This window comes from Nomascus leucogenys, chromosome 22a, assembly GCF_006542625.1.
Source record: "Nomascus leucogenys isolate Asia chromosome 22a, Asia_NLE_v1, whole genome shotgun sequence".
NCBI classification, from domain to species: domain Eukaryota; kingdom Metazoa; phylum Chordata; class Mammalia; order Primates; family Hylobatidae; genus Nomascus; species Nomascus leucogenys.
The window spans coordinates 20,769,738-20,781,882 of record NC_044402.1 but is presented as its reverse complement, the minus strand read 5'-3'; positions in this window follow the sequence as shown (position 1 = coordinate 20,781,882).

Below are 12,145 nucleotides of genomic sequence, written 5' to 3'. Positions count from 1 at the left end.
ATATACCAGAGTTTCTTTATCCACTCATTTGGGTTGGTTCCTCGATTTTGCAATTGCAAATTGTGCTGCTATAAACATGCATGTACAAGTATCTTTTTCATATAAATGACTTCATTTCCTCTAGGTAGATACCTAGCAGTGGGAATGCTGGATCAAATGATAGTTCTACTTTGAGCTCTTTAAGGAATCTCCATACTGTTTTCCATAGTGGCTGGACTAGTTTCCAGCAATGTAGAAGTGTTCCTGATCACTGCATTCACGCTAACATCTACTGGAATACTACTCAGCCATATAAAGGAATGAATTAACAGCATTTGCAGTGACCTGGATGAGATTGGAGACTATTATTCTAAGTGAAGTAACTCAGGAATGGAAAAGCAAATATCGTATGTTCTCACTGATATGTGGGAGCTAAGCTATGAAGACACAAAGACGAAAGAATGATAAAATGGACTTTGGGGGAAGAGTAGGGGTGGTGAAGGATAAAGGACAACAAATAGGGTGCAGTGTATACTGCTTGGGTGATGGGTGCACCAAAATCTCACAAATCACCACTAAAGAACTTACTCATGTAACCAAATGCCACATGTACCCAAATAACTTAAGGAAAAATAAAAATAAATAAATAGCTTACATTAAGTTTTAGTATTCAATAGAACTGTAAGTAAATTACACTTAACAATTATTTATTGTATAATTCAAAATAGAAGAGAAGAATTGTAATGTTGCCAACACAAAGAAAAAATGTTTGAGGTGATAGATATCCCAGTTACCCTGTCTTGATAATTACACATTGTATAAGTGTATCAAAATATCACAGGTACTTCCAAATTATGCACAACTATAACATATCAATGAAAATACAAAAAAAATTAAACCCTTGAAAAGTTTAGATCAAATAAGATTAGTATGAATAAATTAATGGAGCATCTGTTTTTAAGTTAATGAACATTTAGAAAAAAATAAAAGCTTCTGCATGGTAAAGGAAACGAGAGTGAAGAAACAACCTATAGATTAAGAGAAAATATTTGCAAATCTTGTATCTGATAAGGGGTAGATATCCAAAATACATAAGAAATTCAACTCAGTAGCAAGGAAACAAATAACCCAATTTAAAAAATGATTGCTGGATTTTTTATTTGTCAAACTATGATAAAGTCTCCAGTGTTCAAAGAATGGGTTTTTGCACTAACTGACCTAGGTTTGATTCTTAATTCTATGACTAATCAGCCATGTTACTTTGGATAATATACCTACCCTCCTTGATTTAAATAGGAGCAACTCTTCTAATTGCAAATTGCGGAAACCTGACTTAATTACCTTGAAAATAAAAAACAAAACATAGTGGATGACACGACAGAAACACAAACCTGCAGAGTTTAAGCTGAATTTAGAAACGACATAATTCGGGGGCTTCACAGCATCTATTTCTCTCTTTTCTCTGTCTCAAATTCTTTTGCTTTTAATACATATAGGCTTTCTCAAGGCAGAAGAAACATGCCATGAATCACTTCATTTGTACAAACATAGAACTTGCGATCACAAATGTGGGAAAAAAATCATTCCCTACCAACTCACACCCAAGAAATTAATGGGAATGTCCCTGATCCAGCTAGAGACAAATGCCTATCCATAAAAAAAAAATTCAGGAAAATGGGGGGCTATAGTTAGGACCTATGTCCTGAAATGCTTATGTCTAGTAATGATGCATTTTCTGTCTCTCAAAGAAAGAGAAAAAAGTATTGGGTTGAGACAATTTCTGTTTTTCTTTTACCTCAGTTTTCTCATCTGCAAATTGGGGATAATGGTACTTATTCTATAATTTTCATAAGATGTCAAGGGTACAATGTATATAGTCATTAGAACAATTGTTGACCACGATAATAGAGTTAATAAACTGTAGCTGTCATTAAGGTACTTACGTTAAAAGAGTCATATAAAATCATTGTTAGAACACCAGTTCTTCTATTACATGGGATGGTACCTAAATATTTAGTTTTTGCCTACATTGCATCATTTGAATTCCATCATAAAAGACACATTTCTCGGTCTTAAATATGTTTATTGACTAAGCATGTTCTTGTGCTGTCATGTCATTGCTGAAGTGTACTAAATTTCAATAATCTTGAAACAATTGATTTTGGTTTTTATTCCAATGATTTTATTTAATAATGTTTAAAATCATTAACACATTGAACAAATATTTCTTTAAGAATACAGTTAGCGGCTGGGTGAGGTGGCTCACGCCTGTAATCCCAGCATTTTGGGAGGCCGAGGTGGGCGGATCACTTGAGGTCAGGAGTTCAAGACCAGCCTGGCCAACATGGTAAAACCCTGTCTCCACTAAAAATACAAAAAATTAGCCGGGCGTTGTGGCACGTGCCTGTAATCCCAGCTACTCAAGAGGCTGAGGCATTAGAATCGCGTAAACCTGGAGGTTGCAGTGAGCCAAGATTGTGCCACTGCACTCCAGCCTGGGCGACAGAGTGAGACTCTGTCTCAAAAAATATGTATATATAAATATATATAATTAGCACACCAAAAAGCAAATTAATATTTTAACATTAAATATGAAACAAAAAGCTGATGTATTAGTATTTTTAATGAGAATATAAAACATCAGATAGACAAATCATTCAAATAAGGACAGAAATTAATGGCTTGCTTATTATTAATTAATACTATTCATTATAAATATTCATAATTTGGGGACAGCAAATATTTAATCACGTCTCACTACACATAAGGAAATAATTATAATGAACAGTTATAAAACGTGTCATTTTTAGTGAGCATCTTCTATATTTCAGAGGCTTTACACATATTCTCACATCTTTTTGTCTCATTCCTATGGGTTTATGTATTATTATTATTTCTCCATTTTAACATTCAACAAACTGAGGCACAGAACAATCAAGTAACTTGTTAAGCTCATACGACCTAGTTAATAGTACAGCGTGTACTTGAACCTAGCTTATCTGAATTTAAAGCCTATGCTACTGACTACTAAAAAACACAGAGCATAAACATATAGATCAAAACCATCAGGGCTTGTACATCTGTGTGTTTTTTGCAGCACTTTTCCTATAACCAGTTCTGACTACCTCTCAATTCAAAGCACTCTGGCTCCAGGGAAGGTAATTAAGAGTTATGGCTTCAAGGGACTTCCTGCTAGGTCACCAGCTGAATTTCCACGTGTTAACAAAGATAATGTGAGATGTAAATACACAACATAATTAGGCAAAAATGGGTGTTTAAATTAGGAGCAAAAGGCCCAATTTGCTGGGAATATGCACAATGAAAACCAATTACCCATGTGGAATGTGCTGACACTATTATTTCCCACCATATCAGACACATGCCATTGCTTATAAAATTGTCTGTTCTTCAGTCTTTACATTGTTTTAAGCTGCCATTGCTGTTTAAATCAAAGTAACACTGACGTAATGCTTACCATTTCAGGATGGTCCTTCCGCTTGTAAAATTCCTGTGTATTCTTTCTCTAATTTCCTTTGACTACTAACTTGTCTTTCTTTTCCTATTACCAGCATATTAGCCCAGTAAAGTAATAATGTATGGCCAGCATTCTGCAAAGTTTTTTTTATAAAAGTTCTATAGGGCACAATTGATATTACATGAGATCTATATTTAGGAATTTTTAAAAGGACTGGGAGATGTTTTGAAATATTTTGAAGAACTTCTCAAGGATATTGATATGCAAACAGGTTCAGAAAGAAGATAGAAAATGCAACGTTTTCTCAATATGTTTGATCCAGAAACACTGTTCCTGGGAGCATGTCTCTAAACTAGTGGTTCATTACACACGGGGGGACACACCAATAGGAAACATTTCAGTATACTATTTCTGCCTCTCGTTCATTCTTTTTCTAACTGTCAAAAGATGTAGTTGTCTGTCTGATATTAATATGCATCAATGCGTGTACAGCTAACACTTATTACATACCTACCTACGTGATGGAGTCTGCCTAAGAAGCTTTACTTGATTTAACTCAAAGCAATACTTTGAAGTGTTCTTATTAAACCAATTTTACAGATAAGAAAAATGAAAATCTGAGAAGTTATGGGAAGTGCCCAGGGTTACTTGGTTATTTGATGGTAGAACAGAGGTAGGAACTCAGGCTATCAGATTCTAATGTTACAGTTCAAACTTTTTAGCAAAGGTTGTAAAGAAAGGACTTCATGTCTCAAATACTGCTTACTTTTTTATTTTAATACTGTACCACCCAGCCTTCTTATTCTATTCCCTCTATGAATTACATGGTAATGGAACAATTTATAGGCTTTTTAAAACCACATTACTAAATTTGATACTACTGTAAGATAAGCAAGTTTATGCTTTAATAAATAAAAAAACTAGAAGTTGTTAAAGTCATCTGGATAATCAATACTCCTACAAATATTTTTACTGATATTTTATAATAATGATAATATAATACCCTACAAACTAATATATATGCAGAAATATAAGGATTTGTCTACCTGTGGAAAAAATAGCAAAACAGGTGTGAACAAAAACATCAAGATCATTTTCTTGGTCTCATCAGCTTTAACCACATTGGAAACAAATGCAGAAAATACTGTTTAATCCAAGTTTTCAATAAAACAAATGGCAACATTTCTAGCCATGTATTTCCCATGTCAGTTTAAAACCCTCAGGTATTTAAAAATACCTGATTTTAAAATATCAAATATTTCAGTTTGGGATAACATTTTTATATGAGGCAGAGAAACTACAGCTATGATCTGTGATATTGCTTAGTATTTACAGAGAAAAGCATTTGAATATAATTCAAGGAAATATTTAACAACTGCATTATATGTCTTAGTCTGTCATGAGAATTTTTCAGGACAAAAGATAACGTTTATTTAGTTTCAATGTGTGTCCTCCATTTTCTTTCTTTTTTTTCTTAATTATACTTTAAGTTCCAGGGTACATATGCACAACAGGTTTGTTACATATGTATACATGTGCCATGTCAGTGTGCTGCACCCATTAACTCGTCATTTACATTAGGTATATCTCCTAATGCTATCCCTCCCCCCTCCCCCAACCCCACAACAGGCCCCAGTGTGTGATGTCCCCCTTCCTGTGTCCAAGTGTTCTCATTGTTCAGTTTCTACCTATGAGTGAGAACATGCGGTGTTTGGTTTTCTGTCCTTGTGATAGTTTACTGAGAATGATGGTTTCCAGCTTCATCCATGTCCCTACAAACGACATGAACTCATCCTTTTTTGTGGCTGCATAGTATTTCATGGTGTATATGTGCCATGTTTTCTTAATCCAGTCTATCATTGATGGACATTTGGGTTGGTTCCAAGTCTTTGCTATTGTGAATAGTGCCACAATAAACATACATATGTGTGTGTCTTTATAGCAGCATGATTTATATTCCTTTGGGTATATACCCAGTAATAGAATGGCTGGTCAAATGGTATTTCTAGTTCTAGATCCTTGAGGAATTGCCACAGTGTCTTCCACAATGGTTGAACTAGTTTACAGTCCCACCAACAGTGTGAAAGTGTTTCTATTTCTCCACATCCTCTCCAGCACCTGTTGTTTCCTGACTTTTTAATGATCGCCATTCTAACTGGTGGGAGATGGTATCTCATTGTGGCTTTGATTTGCATTTCTCTGATGGCCAGTGATGATGAGCATTTTTTCATGTGTCTTCTGGCTGCATAAATGTCTTCTTTTTTTTTTTTTTTTGAGAAGTGTCTGTTCATATCCTTTACCCACTTTTTGATGGGATTGTTTGATTTTTTTCTTCCACATTTGTTTAAATTCTTTGTAGATTCTGGATATTAGCCCTTTGTCACATAGGTAGATTCTAAAAATTTTCTCTGATTCTGTAGGTTGCCTGTTCACTCTGATGGTAGTTTCTTTTGCTGTGCAGAAGCTCTTTAGTTTAATTAGATCCCATTTGTCAATTTTGGCTTTTGTTGCCATTGCTTTTGGTGTTTTAGTCATGAAGTCCTTGCCCATGCCTATGTCCTGAATGGTATTGCCTAGGTTTTCTTCTAGGGTTTTTATGGTTTTAGGTCTAACATTTAAGTCTTTAATCCATCTTGAATTAATTTTTGTATAAGGTGTAAGGAAGGGATTTCTACATATGGCTAGCCAGTTTTCCCAGCACCTTTTAGTAAATAGGGAATCCTTTCCCCATTTCTTGTTTTTGTCAGGTTTGTCAAAAATCAGATGGTTGTAGATGTGTGGTATTATTTCTGAGGACTCTGTCCTGTTCCATTGGTCTATATATCTGTTTTGGTACCAGTACCATGCTGTTTTGGTTACTGTAGCCTTGTAGTATAGTTTGAAGTCAGGTAGCGTGATGCCTCTAGCTTTGTTCTTTTGGCTTAGGATTGTCTTGGCAATGCAGGCTCTTTTTTGGTTCCATATGAACTTTAAAGTAGTTTTTTCCAATTCTGTGAAGAAAGTCATTGGTAGCTTGATGGGGATGGCATTGAATCTATAAATTACCTTGGGCAGTATGGCCATTTTCACGATATTGATTCTTCCTATCCATGAGCATGGAATTTTCTTCCATTTGTTTGTGTCCTCTTTTATTTCACTGAGCAGTGTTTTGTAGTTCTCCTTGAAGAGGTCCTTCACATCCCTTGTAAGTTGGATTCCTAGGGATTTTATTCTCTTTGAAGCAATTGTGAATGGGAGTTCACTCATAATTTGGCTCTCTGTTTGTTATTGTTGTATAGGAATGCTTGTGATTTTTGCACATAGATTTTGTATCCTGAGACTTTGCTGAAGTTGCTTACCAGCTTAAGGAGATTTTGGGCTGAGACAATGGGGTTTTCTAAATATACAATCATGTCGTCTGCAAACAGGGACAATTTGATTTCCTTTTTTCCTAATTGAATACCCTTTATTTCTTTCTCCTGCCTGATTGCCCTGGCCAGAAATTCCAACACTATGTTGAATAGGAGTGGTGAGAGAGGGCATCCCTGTCTTATGCCAGTTTTCAAAGGAAATGCTTCTAGTTTTTGCCCATTCAGTATGATATTGGCTTTGGGATTGTCATAAATAGTTCTTATTATTTTGAGATATGTCCCATCAATACCTAGTTTATTGAGAGTTTTTACCATGAGGTGCTGTTGAATTTTGTCAAAGGCCTTTTCTTGAGATAATCATGTGGTTTTTGTCTTTTGTTCTGTTTATATGATGGGTTACGTTTATTGATTTGCATATGTTGAACCAGCCTTGCATCCCAGGGATGAAGCCAAGTTGATTGTGGTGGATAAGCTTTTTGATGTGTTGCTGGATTCGGTTTGCCAGTATCTTATTGAGGATTTTTGCATTGGTGTTCATCAGGGATATTGGTCTAAAATGCTCTTTTTTTGTTGTGTCTCTGCCAGGCTTTGGTATCAGGATGATGCTGGCCTCATAAAAAGAGTTAGGGAGGATTTCCTCTTTTTCTATTGATTGGAATAGTTTCAGAAGGAATGGTACCATCTCCTCTTTGTACCTCAGGTAGAATTCGGCTGTGAATCCGTCTGGTACTGGACCTTTTTTGGTTGGTAGACTCTTAATTATTGCCTCAATTTCAGAGCCTGTTATTGGTCTATTCAGGGATTCAACTTCTTGGTTTAGTCTTGGGAGGTTGTATGGGTCCATGAATTTATCCATTTCTTCTAGATTTTCTAGTTTATTTGTGTAGAGGTGTTTATAGTATTCTCTGGTGGTAGTTTGTATTTCTGTGGCATCAGTGGTGATATCCCCTTTATCATTTTTTATTGCATCTATTTGATTCTTCTCTCTTTTCTTCTTTATTAGGCTTGCTAGTGGTCTATCAGTTTTGTTGCTTTTCAAAAAACCAGCTCCTTGATTCATTGATTTTTTGAAGGGATTTTTGTGTCTCTATCTCCTTCATTTCTCCTCTGATCTTAGTTATTTCTTACCTTCTGCTGGCTTTTGAATGTGTTTTCTCTTGCTTCTCTAGTTCTTTTAATTGTGATGTTAGGGTGTCAGTTTCAGATCTTTCCTGCTTTCTCTTGTGGGCTGGGCATTTAATGCTATAAATTTCCCTCTGCACACTGCTTTAAATGTGTCCCACAGATTCTGGTATGTTGTGTCTTTGTTCTCATTGGTTTCAAAGAACATCTTTATTTCTGCCTTCATTTCATTATGTACCCAGTAGTCATTCAGGAGCAGGTTGTTCAGTTTCCATGTAGTTGAGCGACTTTGAGTGAGTTTTTAAATCCTGAGTTCTAGTTTGATTGCACTGTGGTCTGAGAGACAGTTTGTTATAATTTCTGTTCTTTTACATTTGCTGACGAGTGCTTTACTTCCAACTATGTGGTCAATTTTGGAATAAGTGTGATGTGGTGCTGAGAAGAATGTATATTCTGTTGATTAGGGGTGGAGAGTTCTGTAGATGGCTATTAGGTCTGCTTGGTGCAGAGCTGAGTTCAATTCCTGGATATCCTTGTTAACTTTCTGTCTCGTTGGTCTGTCTAATGTTGACAGTGGGGTGTTAAAGTCTCCCATTATTATTTTGTGGGAGTCTAAGTCTCTTTGTAGGTCTCTAAGGACTTGCTTTATGTATCTGAGTGCTCCTGTATTGGGTGCATATATATTTAGGATAGTTAGCTCTTCTTGTTGAATTGATCCCTTTACCATTATGTAATGGCCTTCTTTGTGTCTTTTGATCTTCATTCATTTAAAGTCTGTTTTATCAGAGACTAGCATTGCAGCCCCTGCTTTTTTTGTTTGTTTGTTTTCCATTTGCTTGGTAGATCTTCCTCCATCCCTTTATTTTGAGCCTATGCGTGTCTCTGCACGTGGGATGGGTCTCCTGAATATAGCACACTGATGGGTCTTGACTCTATCCAATTTGCCAGTCTGTGTCTTTTAATTGGAGCATTTAGCCCATTTACATTTAAGGTTAATATTGTTATGTGTGAATGTGATCCTGTCATTATGATGTTAGCTGGTTATTTTGCCTGTTAGTTGATGCAGTTTCTTCCTAGCATAGATGGTCTTTACAATTTTGTATGTTTTTTCAGTAGCTGGTACCAGTTATTCCTTTCCATGTTTAGTGCTTCCTTCAGGAGCTCTTGTAAGGCAGGCCTGGTGGTAACAAAATCGCTCAGCATTTGTTTGTCTGTAAAGGACTTTATTCTCCTTCACTTATGAAGCTTTCTTTGGCTGGATATGAAATTCTGGGTTGAAAATTCTTTTCTTTAAGAATGTTGAATATTGGCCCCCACTCTCTTCTGGCTTGTAGAGTTTCTGCTGAGAGATCTGCTGTTAGTCTGATGGGCTTCCCTTTGTGGGTAACCCAACCTTTCTCTCTGGCTGCACTTAACATTTTTTCCTTCATTTCACGTTGGTGAATCTGACAACTATGTGTCTTGGAGTTGCTCTTCTCAAGGAATATCTTTGTGGTGTTCACTGTATTTCCTGAATTTGAATGTTGGCCTGCCTTGCTATGTTGGGGAAGTTCTCCTGTGTAATATCCTGAAGAGTGTTTTCCAACTTGGTTCCATTCTCCCCGTCACTTTCAGGTACACCAATCAGACGTAGATTTGGTCTTTTCACATAGCCCCATATTTCTTGGAGGCTTTGTTCATTTCTTTTTACTCTTTTTTCTCTAAACTTCTCTTCTCGCTTCATTTCATTCATTTGATCTTCAATCAGTGATATCCTTTCTTCCACTTGATCGAATCGACTACTGAAGCTTGTGCAAGCTTCACATAGTTCTTGTGCCATGGTTTTCAGCTCCATCAGTTCATTGAAGGTCTTCTCTACACTGTTTATTCTAGTTATCCATTCATCTAATCTTTTTTCAAGGTTTTTAGCTTCTTTGCAATGGGTCCGAACATCCTCCTTTAGCTCGGAGAAGTTTGTTATTACTGATCATCTGAAGCCTTCTTCTCTCAACTTGTCAAAGTCATTCTCTGTCCTGCTTTGTTCCATTGCTGGCGAGGAGCTGTGTTTGTTTGGAGGAGAAGAGGCGCTCTGATTTTTAGAATTTTCAGCTTTTCTGCTTGGTTTCTCCCCATCTTTGTGGTTTTATCTGCCTTTGGTCTTTGATGATGGTGACGTACAGATGGGGTTTTTGTGTGGATGTCCTTTCTGTTTGTTAGTTTTCCTGCTAACAGTCAGGACCCTCAGCTACAAGTCTGTTGGAGTTTGACCAGCGGAGGCTGCAGAACAGCAAATATTGCAGATCGGCAAATGTTGCTGCCTGATCCTTCCTCTGAAAGCTTCATCTCAGAGGGGCACCCAGCTGTATGAGGTGTCAGTTGGCCCCTACTGGGAGGTGTCTCCCAGTTAGGCTACTCAGGGGTCAGGGACCCACTTGAGGAGGCAGTCTTTCCATTCTCAGATCTCAAACTCCATGCTGGGAAAACCACTACTCTTTTCAATGCTGTCAGACAGGGACGTTTAAGCCTGCAGAAGCTTCTGCTGACTTTTGTTCAGCTATGCTCCCCAGAGGTGGAGTCTACAGAGGCAGCCAGGCCTGCTTGAGCTGCAGTGGGCTCCACCCAGTTCAAGCTTCCCAGCCACTTTGTTTACCTAGTCAAGCTGTAGCAATGGCGGACGTCCCTCCCCCAGCCTCACTGCCGCCTTGCAGTTCAATCTCAGACTGCTGTGCTAGCAGTGAGCTAGGCTCCATGGGCATGGGATCCTCCCAGCCAGGCATGGGATATAATCTCCTGGTGTGCCGTTTGCTAAGACCATTGGAAAAACGCAGTATTAGAGTGGGAGTGTCCAGATTTTCCAGGTACTGTCTGTCATGGCTTCCCTTAGCTGGGAAAGAGAATTCCCTGACCCCTTCTGCTTCCTGGGTGAGGTGATGCCCCGCCCTGCTTCAGCTCACACTCCATGGGCTGCACCTACTGTCCAACAAGCCTCAGTGAGATGAACCCGGTACCTCAGTTGGAAATGCAGAAATCACCCATCTTCTCCATCACTCACGCTGGGAGCTGTAGACTGGAGCTGTTCCTATTTGACCATCTTGGAACCTGTGACCTGTCCTCTTTTTCTAATAAACATTAGTTGAAATTAAATTTATTGTGTGGAATAAGATTGCTATAACTACAATATCTTTCTTGGGAATGCTTTTCAAATTAAGCACGAAACATATGTTTAACATTTCTGACTATAAACACTACATATAACCTGTATGAGGGCAGGGAATTTTTTCTTTTTTTTTTTTTTTTGAGATGGAGTCTCACTGTGTTGCTCAGGCTGGAGTGCTGTGGCGCCATCTCGGCTCACTGCAAACTCCGCCTCCCAGGTTCATGCCATTCTCCTGCCTCAGCCTCCCAAGCAGCTGGGACTACAGGCGGCCGCCACCTCACCCGGCTAATTTTTTTGTATTTTTAGTAGAGACAGGTTTTCACCGTGTTAGCCAGGATGGTCTCGATCTCCTGACCTTGTGATCCACCCACCTCGGCCTCCCAAAGTGCCGGGATTATAGGCGTGAGCCACCGCGCCTGGCCAGGAAATTTTTTCTTGTATTTGCTTGCTTTATTAGTTAATGAATCTCTAGCTCCTAGAATGGTGCCACCATATAGTAGCCTTGCGATAAATGTTTGCTGAACTTGAACATTCAAGGTAGAAATAGCAGATTAAGGTAAAAATATAGAAACTGTGAAAAAGAAAAATTATTAGTAGTGACAGGATTTGTACAGAAATATAAACTTTGGAGGTCTGGAAATAAAAGCATCCTTAAATGCAGTGTTTCTCATATTTTAGTCCCCAGACCAGTGGCACCAGTAGCATAACATGGGAGCATATTAGGAATGCCAATTCTTACTGCACCCTCCAACCCTGGATCTACTGAATCAGGCACTCCAGAGGGGAGGACAAGCAATTTGCGTTTAACAACCCAACAGGTGATTCTGATGCACAAACATTTGAGAATCATTGCGTGTTTAGACCATAAACAACCACATCCCCAGGGAGCTCGAGCTTCTGGCAGCAAGTGTGTAAAACTGAATCATCCCTAGAGAATGTCACTTGTCATCAGCTAAAGCAAAGATCTATTGTTGGCATTAGGACTCCACAGTGAAATCAATCATGTGACTCAACATTTGACCTGAAAGTCTTATCATTTAATGATTCTGTAATTATGTTTTGGATAAGGACCAAAAGTCACTA